This window comes from Mus musculus, chromosome 10 (genome assembly GCF_000001635.26).
Source record: "Mus musculus strain C57BL/6J chromosome 10, GRCm38.p6 C57BL/6J".
Classification (NCBI taxonomy): Eukaryota; Metazoa; Chordata; class Mammalia; order Rodentia; family Muridae; genus Mus; species Mus musculus.
This window is the reverse complement of record NC_000076.6, coordinates 115,556,752-115,569,195: the sequence shown is the minus strand read 5'-3', so window position 1 is coordinate 115,569,195 and position 12,444 is coordinate 115,556,752. Positions and strand designations below refer to the sequence as shown.

The 12,444-nt window shown below is 43.3% G+C and overlaps 1 protein-coding gene across 1 annotated transcript in view; it reads left to right on the top strand.

The window, feature by feature from the left end:
- Lgr5 (leucine rich repeat containing G protein coupled receptor 5) overlaps positions 1–12,444 on the top strand; it is a 137,467-nt gene that overhangs the window by 18,585 nt on the left and 106,438 nt on the right. The window lies entirely within an intron of this gene.

Below are 12,444 nucleotides of genomic sequence, written 5' to 3'. Positions count from 1 at the left end.
CACTCACAGAAGTGATAATCTATTCTTTCCCATCAGGTGCCAGATGGTAGGAACAGAACAGTGTACTGTATGAATTCAACGTGCAGGGAAAACCAAAACTGAGCAACGTTCTTAAAATTGTAAGGCTATGAAAGGATTCTGACGGTGAACTGAAGGCTATAGAAAGAGAACTCAGCCGGGTTCCAGTGGTCAGAGAACAGTTCCCTTGGGGAGGAATGTTTAATCCAGAGCCTTGAGGGTGAATTGGAGAGAAAGGTGGAAGGCAAGAAAGTATTCTGAGCTGAGGTTTCCTAATGGAGTTCTCATCCACACCTGCTGTAACTGCAATAACCACATGGAGGTGAGGACCATTAAGTGCCCCGAACTAGGAAGGGCTTGAACAGAGCTAACCCTCAGAGACAGGATCCTCCCCAAGACCTGCCCTATGATCACTGCAAGCTCTGTTGCACAGATATATTTAATGACTGTGATAGCAAAGAGCTCTGCAGTTATGATCTGATCTCATCAATGTGCCTTCTTCCTTACTGTGTGGTAGTTTTACTAAGCCCATCTCATTTTTTTTTCAGTGCTCCTGAACACAACGATAAATTCATTTCTTTGTATCAATAGTCTGGAAGGAAGGGTAATCATGCTGCCTGAGCCTATATACATTTTTTTCTACCTTAAGTAGAAACACAAAACCCAGGAAGATAGAACCTTACTTCCCACTGTGAGTAGTGGCGAGATTTTTGACAGTTTCTCCTGTAATTCAAAGTAAACCTTTCCAGTTTTCCTTTGAGGAGGGGAAACCTAGTCAAACCTAAGAATACACAGATACTCAGCGGCTCAATTACTCAGCTAAGATGTTTGTAGCACCAACTATCAGACAAGCTCTAGAGTAGGAACAAGCATATAGAAAAACCAAGCATCTAGAAAAGGCCTCTGATCTTTAGAGTTTGGTTGTTAACTGAGAAAGATAGGAAGATAAAAGTAGAGCACAATGTTTCTGAATGTGTTTGTGAAATCTTGGACCATTTGTTCAGTCTTGAGTGAAGAATTGCCCCCACAGGCTCATGTCGCAAATGTGTGGGCCTCAGCTGTCAATGCTAGTTTTAGAGCTACAGAGCTTTAAGAAGTGGGGTCTTGTTGGTGAGATAGGTCACTAGGAATTGGGCATTCCCAATCCTGGTCCCAACCTGACCTGTATGCTGTGAACTAGGCTGCCCCTCGTATGCCTTTGACATCGTTGACACAATGGACTGCAACCCTGTGAGACTGTGAGCTGAAATATAGCTTTCCTCCCTTGGTATGTTGGGTATTTCAGAACAAAGATGCAAAAGCAAGATTAAAAATCGGTACCGGAAAAGAGGGATCACTGATGTGGTTAAATGTAACTATGTGCCTCTTAGGTCTTTAAAATTGGTTTATAAAAGAGGACTGTGGTAGAGTCGGGAGATGCAGACTAGACAAGTCCTAGGGTGTTGTAAGAAGGAGTTTACCAATTAGGGATTTAGAAGACGAGAATTCTGATAGAAATGTACCCAGTGACGACAGGAGTCATCGGGGTTCAGATGGGAACGGAACTACTGAGAATTTGAAGAGGTACCCCTTTTGCCCTCTGGCAAAGAATTTGTCTCCATTCTACCCATGTCCTGAAAGTTTGGCAGCGGGGTTTTTCAAGACAGCCTGGTACTCAGGCTGCAGAACAGAGCTGTGACACGCTTTTAGCCAGCTTTGTAGTGAGAATCGGGAGCCAAGAGGAGAGGGTGTGAGGCGAGACGTGAAAAGTACTGTGTGTGGGTCTTCCCGCCACAGGCATAGCAAGATCAGACAACGCTGCTCTGATTGTTAGAATGATTAGCGCCACCGAAGTGATGCTGCCGCGCTCCACACTGGGACAATAATAGCAAAGGTGTTTTGAGGGTGAGACGTGGCCTGTTGAAGGGTGCAGAAATGCAGGAAATCATTTGAAAGGACTTTTCTGGCGAAAGTCCACTTAGGAGAGTGAAGTGACTTCCCTGATTCAGACACTCAGAAGCCACCACAGCGGTGGCCCAAAGGGGCCTGGTTGCATCTCAAGATGGTGGAGGAGCCAGCATCATCCATATGGCGCTCCTTTGGCAGGTATGCAGACTGAAAGAATTACAGGGTGGTGGAGTCTTATACCAAGTTTTCAGAGAAACCCCTAGGATGCCAGGAAGTGTGTCGGAAGGTGAGATTCCCTGGTACCCATAAGAGAGAGCAGGCTATGTGTACAACGTTGTGTGTGTGTGTGTGGGGGGGGGGGAATTGTTTCTAAACTTGAACTTGAAATGCTTCATAGAAAATGTGTATTCATCAATTCTTGTCACTGATAAAAAAAAATACTGCTACAGACAACTTAAAAGGAGGAGGGATGACCCTGACCCATACTTGAGACATTTCCAATCAAGTCAGCTGGTGCCATTGTTCCTGGACCACTGTTAGGCAGGACCTGATGGTGGGAGGACGTGGTGGGAAAGAGTGTCTCATCTACTGGCAGTCAAGAGGAAAAGAAAAGGGCTAGGAACAAGGTATGTCTTTCTAATGCATGCTCCAGTGACCTACTTAGCCCAGTTAGACTCCATCTCCTACCTTCCACCACCTCCCAGCAGCACCAACAGTTTACGGATTCATCAAGGGGTCAATTGGTTGATTCTAGTTGAATCCTGTCAGTTTCTAGATGCTATTTATCTGTCAATCAAGTCTGTAACACATGATCCTGTTTTATATTTAAATCACAGCACCCTGCTACCTAAAAATACAGAGGGGCATGTCTTCCAGAAGGCTGGATCCACATAAGTAGAGACGTAGAAAGGATGTTTCTCTCTGGGGAGAGATTTTTCAGATTTGCTGAGTGAAGCAAAAATGATTTGAAATGAAGCATTCCAAAATACAAATACACAGAGACATATGCATACACACACAGACACATCATACACACACAAGCACACATACAACATACACACACAAACACACACATACGTCATCCATACACACACAGAGACACATCATACACACACAAGCACACACATACATCATACATATACACAAAGAGAGAGATACATCATTCACACACAGACACACTATACACACATACACACACATACATCACAAACATATATACACACACCTCCCAAGAAGAAAAACGCTACAAGTTTAAAGGCTAATTTGGCTAATGTTAGGAATGCTTAGTACCAGTCATAACTGCTGCTTACTAAAGAGAATTTTGGGAGGCCTTATTCAACCTGTTCTTCAAATCACCGGGCCCTTCACTGATCTCCAAGATTCTAAGACTCTACACTTTTATCTTCAGTAGCCAGTAGTTAATCATATGTTATCTGCAAATGAGAAAACATATCCAGTGCCCATTTTAGTGCAAACATTGACCTGGATTAACGAATAAGGAAACTTTACTTTTGCATGAATGCCCAACCATATTGAATGCACAGATGTCGCATGCCCCTGAACCAGTGGGAGAAGGAAGAAGAATGGAACAGAGTCTCTTCCACACGTGGCTTCCTGTCTCAGACTCATCCACCTTCGATTCTTCCAGCTTGCTTCCACACTAACCTCATTTCAAGCCATCCTTTTTTTAAAAAAAGATTTATTTATTTATTTTATGCATATGAGCACACTGTCACTATCTTCAGAAAACACCAGAAGAGGGCATCGGATCCCACTTCAGATGGTTGTGAGCCACCAAGTGCTTGCTGGGAATTGAACTCAGGACCTTTGGAAGAGCAGTCAGTGCTCTTAACCATTGAGCCATCTTTTCAGCCCCATTTCAAGCCATCCTTATATGCTTACCATTTCCTGCTGTAAAGTAGAGTTGATTTCCTGAGCAGTACTCTGGAGTCCATAGGCTACCTTTTCTAGACCAGTGGTTCTCAGCCTTCCTAATGCTCTGACCCTCTAATACAGTTCCTCCTGTTGTGGTGACCCCAATCATAAAATTATCACGACTTCATAATTATAATTTTGATATTATTATGAATTGTAATGTACATATGTGATGTGCAGGATATTTGGTATCCGACCCCTGAAGGGGTCGTGACCCACAGGTTAACACTGGTCTAGACCCCAGGGCTTCCAATGACCTCTGACCCTACCCTCCCTCTTCTCTCATGTCTCAGAAGTGACATGCCCTGTCTCTTTTCAAATCTTATCTTAAATTTGTCATTCTTTTCCCCTTCAGTCTCTGGGACTCATAGCTTATTCCTTGTACAAACTTCTACTGAGCATGTGCCACACAAGTTGCCGTGGGAGAACACAAACAAAGAAATAGCTAACCGTCTGTTTGTAGAAGTTTGAAACAAAAAAGGTTGGTGATGTCCCAACGGGATTAAACTCGGTAACCTGCCATGATGCTTTCAAGGACGATATCTCTTATGTCCCTTTAGTTCCTTGTTGTCACCTATTCGCCATAATGTCTCAGTGCCAAGCATAGCACCTGTCATACGCACGGATCATATTAGTGTCTATAAATGGACCGGCAGAGCCCTCCGTTCAAAAAACAATGAATGCTCCGTGCTCTGCTCTGCAAGGTGCTCAAACCTTTCCCCCCTTTTCTTCTTCCTCTCTCTGCCAACGTTCTTCAGAAGGAAGCTAGATTCAAAGCCCCGGCTTCATTACCTCTCCCTCACTCTTCCATCCCCTCTGAGACCAGCCTGCCGTTCCCTTCTGTCATTCAACTGAAATCCTTAAATTTAGGCCACCTGTGGTTTCCCATCACCAAACCCTGAGCAGAGTGGGTTGAAGGTTCTGGCTCCAGACAGTACACATTTTCGAAGGTGTCAGGTCTGGCTGGGTATGGCCACAGTCCAAAAGTTCGACTTCCTTATCTGTAAAATGGGGTTAATAAAGTCTGTCATTTGTGTCTGGCACACGACTGGTCTGCCTCCCAATTCCTCTCTTTGATCCCCTCTCTTTTTCAGATGCTCTGCTCTGCTGCCAAATGAGGTTACATCCCTTACACGGGGACTAGACACAGAAAATGTCTAGACCTCCACAGTCAGCTCAGGGCATGCGCAACTGCAGCTCAGCAGGGACAGTCAGCTCCGGGCATGCGCAACTGCTGCTCAGCAGACACTTTGGAACCTGAGAGTCTGACAGCCCCATGTTCCTTGGTCCCTAATTAGCTGTCATATAACTAGCTAGGGGTACTCATGAGTCCCACCACTAATGTCAAATATTGTCTTTTGAACCCCTAAAATTTTCTCCTTGCTCTTTCCTGTCCCACTGGTTTGACCTTTACCCATTGGCTAGTTGTGTCTTCCTCTGGCCAGTCTTGACCATGCCGTCGTACCTTCTTAAAGATATGCCATGCCTAAACCTGGTTCGTGTGTCAAACCCAGCATCTTTATCCAGGCCTGCACAGCACTTCATCAAAACACTCCAAGTAATATTAGATGTCCCATCTGCTAACCAGTCTGCAAACAATCTCTTGCCAAAGCAGCTGAGCCTATAGGGGGTTTGTGCTTTAAAGATACTAACTGTATCTTAGATGAATTTATATATGTTAACCTTAAATGAGCAAAAACAAAAAAAAAAAATCTCAACTCTTAGTTGGTTGCAGTACATTTAGTCATTTGACAGGTGAAGGGACTGTCCATCCATTTAAATATTTCACTCCAGTCCACTGGTTCATAATGGCAGCCAAAAGTCCAGGTTCACTGAAGTATGTTTATCGTCCTACTCCTGGGTACCACCCAGAGTGAATTTGATTTGGAAAAAAGACCTTAGCACATGTTCTTGGATGATGACACAGGTGCCCAGGGTTGCAGACTGTACACTCTTGTTGTTGTTGTTGTTTAACAACATATAAATTGTTAGGTTTTTATGTTACATTAGCTCTTTGGTGACTTAACAGACGTATTTAATGCATTCTCTTTACTCTTTCCCTCCTTTCTTGTCTCTTCTCACACTTCCTATCTACTATCCACATACCTGTTCCTTTCTTAGATTCATGACTTTTGGCTTAATTTCACCAGGGCCATCTGTGTGGCCATTGGATCAGGATTGTCCACTGGAGCCTGGCGGACTCCCTAGTGGGCACACAATTGAAGGCAATGCCTCCCCTTTTTGCTGAATCTATGGTCAAAAAATAGTTTGGCAGTGAGAGATGGTGACCCTGAGCCCTCCATCTTTGCTTGGCTGTTGGCGAGCCCCTTTGTGCAAGCCTTTGAATTGTGCAGGATGCAAACAGGCATCTGAGGAAGCCCAGAGTAGATTCTGATGGTCCCTTTTCTCATCTAGGCTTCAGTGTCAGAAACATATGGGTCAGAGGATGCCAGACTGACACAATTATGAGTCTAGAGTAGACAGGATGGGAGTAAGCTCTGAGTCCATATAATTAAAGTGAATTTTAACAGGCTAGGGGCCAGGAGGACATTTCTGTTGTTTGAACAAGTACGTCCACTGTCTTGATTGATTCATTTATGCAGCTTTAAATTTTAAAATTCTGGGAATTTTATTTTTAATTTTTGCTTGATTTCTTTTATGTTTGAATCATGAATGTTGGGGGTGTAGCTCAATTGGTGGCATGCTTGATTAACATGTACAAAGCCCTGAGTTCTACCCCAGCACCACATACACTCTGAAAAATACTCTGGAAGGAGAAAGAGAACAATTGGAACTTCTCTTAATCCCACAGGACCTAAGCCTGGAATCTATGACATCCAGTCTTGAAGAAGAGGAGGAAGAAGAAGAGGAGGAGGAGGACGAGGGGAGGGGGGAGATTAAAAAGAAACCTTTCCTGGAAACAGGTTTAGATGTGGAGATTTGAGAACAGGAAAAAAAATCTCCTATATAGAAAGATTAGTATGGAGGCAGGGTTGGGAAGGCGATGCCAGCGAACTGAGATGAAGTCATATGCATGCAGTCCCACAGGGAGTTCTGAGGTTTGGGTGGCCCTCACAAGTGTCCCTCCATAGTCTCAGTCTCATAGTGACTGTGAGTCCCTCTCTCTCCTTCCCAGAGTTTGACCTTGAACAAGGGGACTACAGCCACCAGGAAAGTCAGTTTCTGAGTCCTAGCTATGGAATGAGAAATCTAGCCCTGAAAGGAGGCAGCTGGCCAGCAGAGCAGAGCATCTCCTACCTCTGGTCTACAGGAGGGAGAGGACAGGCATCAGGAATCACACCTCACAGGGAGCCAGTGCAACTCAGAAAAAAAACCCTGCTCTGCCACTTGCCTTCAGTAAGAGCCTGAGCTGTCTCACAGTTTAATCTGCCTCCCCCACTTTCTATTTCAGAAGGATCCTTAACCTTCATAGCTAGTACTTCTCCATCAGCATCACATATACATTTGCGCATCTTTAGTTTCACAAAGGTTGGGAATGTTCAGTGGCTTCCTTCCTCTACTTTAAAAAGAACGTGCTGTATCCCAGGATTCTTCATTAGGTCACAGTATGTAGCCTCAGAACGCTACTACAGCGGCTCACCCCCCATCTCCCATTCAGCCATGTAAACTTCCTCTCTTCTTCCATTTATAGTCTCTTTGTCCACCAGGTAGGGCCCTGTGACTTAACACCTGGAAAAGCACGCCTTTTAATTCCTCTATTAGAAACTTCCTTCGGAACACCCTCTTCGGGTAACACACACTGATTAACTGGAAATGGGAAAGCAAACAGTCTCTGGTAATCCACAGTGGTGAGGTTATCAAATGGCCACTTCCTAACACCTTTTGGAGAATCTAAATAAAAATAACTCGGGGAGCCTGGTGGCAGCGGGGATATTTTGTTGATCTTCACCTATGAAGTCTTAAGAAGCAGGAGTCTGCACCTGTCCCATACTCCTTTGCATTGCGCAATGTCTAGCACGCGGTTAGAACTCAATTGAATGAGATAATTTTTTAACCAGCACTGCACCTGGGAAGGCTGGCAGGCTGCCACCAATGAGAAGACTGTTGTTTTTCGGTGAGTTCTGTGCCTTTATGTAGAAGTAGAAAGTCATGAATTACAGCATCCAGACAGACTGCTATGAGGATTAGCCATTGAATAGAACAGTTTTTTTTTTCCTGTTTGTGTTTTTTTTAATGAGGATAAAATATACCAGTATAATCCTACTTTACGATCTCAGCCAGAGAATGGAAGGAGCCAGGAGGACTAAGCAACTATGTTACTTCTGTATCATCGACCCTGAAAGGGCTTAACATTCCTCCGTTCCATTTTAGCAAAGAGAACTCCATTCTTTCGTTAAATGGAGTTCAAAAACATTTTGCTAAACTTGCAATCATTTCTGACTGCTGGTAAATATTGGCTGGCACAGAACTGACGATGTTTTGTGGAGTAAAGTCACCCCGTGTTGACACTGTTAAACCCGATAAGGAATGAGATGGAGAAATGGGTGGTAAATGTGGCAGATTAAACTTGAAAAACCATAAACTTGTTTAGAGATTAAGGAGGTAAAGGAAAAAGACATCCACCCTCTCATCTATGAGTCTTTGTGAGCACTCCATTTTGCAGTTGGGGGTCTCTGCAAAAACAAGAGAATAAATTCTACATTTGATTTATACTTCCCTGTCTGTCTTGAGATTTTGTGAGTTGAACCTAAGAGAGAAATCTGGCACGTTATAATGAAGTGGAAGGTTGAGACGCTCTCCCTTGGTTTCCAAGGTCTGGCTGTCATTCTCAGGTATTCCAAATTTAAAGAAACTAGAGTTCGGAACATAACTTTGGCTCTTTCAAGAGCTATTTATTTAATGAAACGAGTACCATTCTATCCTTGGAAGTAAAATGATTGCAGCTGGCTTTGAAGTTGATCTTAAGTGATAATGAGGGTTACCAAGGTATTTATTTGAGGTAGGGTCTGAATACTTGGAGGATGATGAAGGCCAAAACGAAAATAATGTGTATCTATCTTTGAAAAATGGAAATAGCTCCCATTTATGATGTGCCAGACTTCACATATGTTAACTTATTTATTTCTAACTTCAAACCAGTGAGGTTTGCTTCAAGTCCATAAATAACGAAATCAGAGAGTTGAGGAATTTTCCAGGATTGCAAACATAATGAACAGTGAGGCAGTAACTGACTAGAGAGCTGTCTGACGCTGAAGCCGGTGCCTTTCCCAAGACTCCATGAAGACTTTCCAAATGTCAACTTGGCCTTAATAGTAGCTGTGATGACCATTTTTAACTGTCTTTTGGAAATTTCTTGAAGTTATGTTAAATGTGGTAAGGGCAATTGTACATTTGAGAAAGTCTTGTTCAATATTATACTGGTGAGTACATTTTACAATAACTTTTACATGAAGAACTGGGAGAATAATAAATGTTACAGGACTCAGTCCTAAAGATATGGACTTGCTTGCTCTTGATTGCCCATTTGTGTGTGTGTGTGTGTGTGTGTGTGTGTGTGTTCACGTCACAGCAGGAGCATGTACAAACACCCAGAAGCAGCTAGCTGACAACATTGACTGTCATTCCTCAGGCACCGTAAACCTTGTATTTAGAGACAGGGATCTCTCAGTGGTCTGAACCTCACCATGTAGGCTAGTCTAGCTGACCAATGAGCTCCAGGAATTCTCTTTTGTCCACCTTGCTGCCCCAGCAATGGCAAATATAAGCCACCACCTTTGGCTTTTTACATGGGTCCTGACAGTAAAACTCGAGTCCCCAAGCTTACAAAGCAAGCATTTCACCAACTGAACCATCCAAACCCTCCTTGCCACTCTGTGATGTAACGTTTAAAACCTGCATCAGAGATGGCTGCTTAGCATCTCATCCATCTCTCTGATTATCATAACCTTCCTGTAGAAGTCAAGGAGATCCCGTCCATCTGTCCAGTGCTGTTTATTAGCTGCATGCCGTTCAGGGATAATTAGTGACTTCCAGAAATATCTTAAAATTATATTTTTATGATATGATTAAAGCTGGTATGTCAATTGATGACAGTTTAGCAGGTCACGTGACAATGCCATGAACAGTTATTTCAGTTGCCAGAATCCTAAATATTGTACCCAGAAACTACTTTTTCTTTCATGAGAATTATGTATCTCATCCTCTAGTAAGGTCTCCTAAATGGATGTCTTTTAACTTCCTGAGGCACCAAAGCTTCGTGTTGTCAATGTAAAAATCTGCATCCAAGATTTCTCAGAGCTTAACCTGAAATCTTATGAGTTCTCAAAGGATTTCTGTGAACTTGACCCGGATGCTTTTAAACATAGAACAAAGAGCATTAGGTAATATTGATATATGATTGACTAAACCCCAGGGGAGAGTTTTAAACGGATCATTAAATGTTTCTGATGCTTTTATCTTCATCTATTTTAATTTGTTTCTGATTTGGTTGACAGAAACTGTGCTGTAAATAAAGAGGAAAAACCTAGTAGACAAGACAATGCCCAGACAGGTGCACGTCCTTGAGCAAAACCACTGAAGCCCTCAGAAAACTAAAGTAAGACATGTGTGTAAAACAGTGACAATTGCCCAGTTGAGCAGTCCACCAAAGGCTTCATTCTGAACTGATTCTATCTGGCAGAGAAGAAAAGAAACTGTAAAATGTGGAAGAGTAGGATCTGAGTAATTGACTAAAGAATGTCTCCACTCTAGGCTTTGTAGAAAAAAAAAAAAAAGTTGTCTGGCACACCGTTACAGAGTTGAAATAACTGCCTGTGAAGACTATGGAGAAATGGCTCCAAACCCAAGTGACGGCTGACGTCTCTGTCTTGCCTGAGCCTCCTAATGAAGGCATTAGCTAAACTCTGAAAGTTTTCAGTGGTCCTACTCAAAGATTAATGGAAGAGCCATTTGCAGAGACAATTTCTAAGATTTACCGATGGTTGACAATGCAACATAAGCGATCAGGGTCAGCCTTATGCTGTTGAAAGAGTCTTAAGGGGAAAAACCCTCCCACTGTAAAAGATGCTGGTAGTATCCCTGCGATGGCCTTGAGGTGTGAAGTGTGAGGTATGTGTGTGTGTGTGTGGGGGGGGGGGGTGAATCCTATCTTTTCTCTTATTTATTTATTTATTTATTTATAGCTCTTTCTTTGAGGAGTTCCACAAACACAAGGCTCAAAACCAGAGCCTTCTTTTAAAATACCTCTCTGCTGAGACTATACTTACATGATGTGATTTGTCAGTTAGGGCTACATAAACTCTTGCCAGACAATTGTACACAAACAGGATAATTTTGTTCAGTTCCTTGCTGTTACTATGGGAATTGTCATAGCCCCCCAATATTGAAACTATAATGTAACATTGTCCAAATCCTCAGGAGTCAATGCTTTTTTTTTTAAGGTGCTTGGATTTTTTTCAGCTTGGATATTTTAGTCTGGTGTTAATTTTTGTAGATTAGCATATAATTTTAGATTTCTATAATACCATTGCCCATATATGTGTTATTAATCATGTTTTTGTTTGATGAGATTTTTTTTGTCAGTTTCTTCATTATTTTGGTTGGTGTAGTGCTAGAAATTGAACTGAGGCTCAAGCCCAGGGTAGCTACGTTCTCCACCATTGAGCTACATCCCAATCCTATGAATCAGATTTTAGTGAACACTTAGTGAAATTTCCAGTTTCATTCTTCTGTGCATTGAGTCATTGGGGCTTGGGGGGGGGACGGGGTGGGGGGGGACATGAGCATAGTTTGCTCAGCCTAAAAAGTATCAAATTCCTGGAAATAATATCAAACTGTATCTTCCTAGAGCAAAAGTCTGAATGCAGTTTTAAAATGTATCCAGTTGTTAAAATTGTTAATGTTGTTAAAATTGCTCCCATCTCATCCTTTGTCCTCACCTTGCATCTCCCTATGTAATCTGGAGGTGACTTCATGAGCAGGGTGCCTGTGCCTCCCTTGATCCCAAAGAGGTGTGAGTTGAGTCAGGGTGTGTTGGGCGGGCCTGTCATTCCCCATTGCCCTGTCACTGCCATGGACCCCATAGGAATTACAGGGTTCTAGAACCCTGGCCTTGATGGCCCATTTCCCTGGGCTACTGACAGTGATCTGACAGGAGGCGACAGTGGTACAAAGAAGCCAAGAGGAGGCAGGAGACAGGAGCAGCGAAACTGAGCGAAACCAATGAAGTGAAAGCTGAGAGGATAAACACATGAAGGCTTAGAGCCGCTTCTCAGCCCATGCCTGCCTGTCAGCCACTCCTCCCCCAAACCTTAGAAGAAATGCCCCCCCCCCCCCCAGCTGCCGTGGTAACCATTAAAGACCCAGTGCCACACAGGAAGGCAGGGTTTTTGCAAGGCACCACAAGTCCGGGCACATCCATCCGCCTTTTCCTGCTCCTCCTTTCTTACCTGGATGATTGGCAACACTCCCTGTGGGTGGCCTGTCCTCCAGTTCAACCTCCAGGCTGCCACACCAAGGCTGAATTGAAGTTAAAAGCTTCACTGACTCTCTATTGTACCCACAATGGCAGCAGTATCCGCTGAGATCTTAGTACTGGGTCGTAAAATATGAAACGTCCCATTGCAGTACCGTTCCAACTCCCTG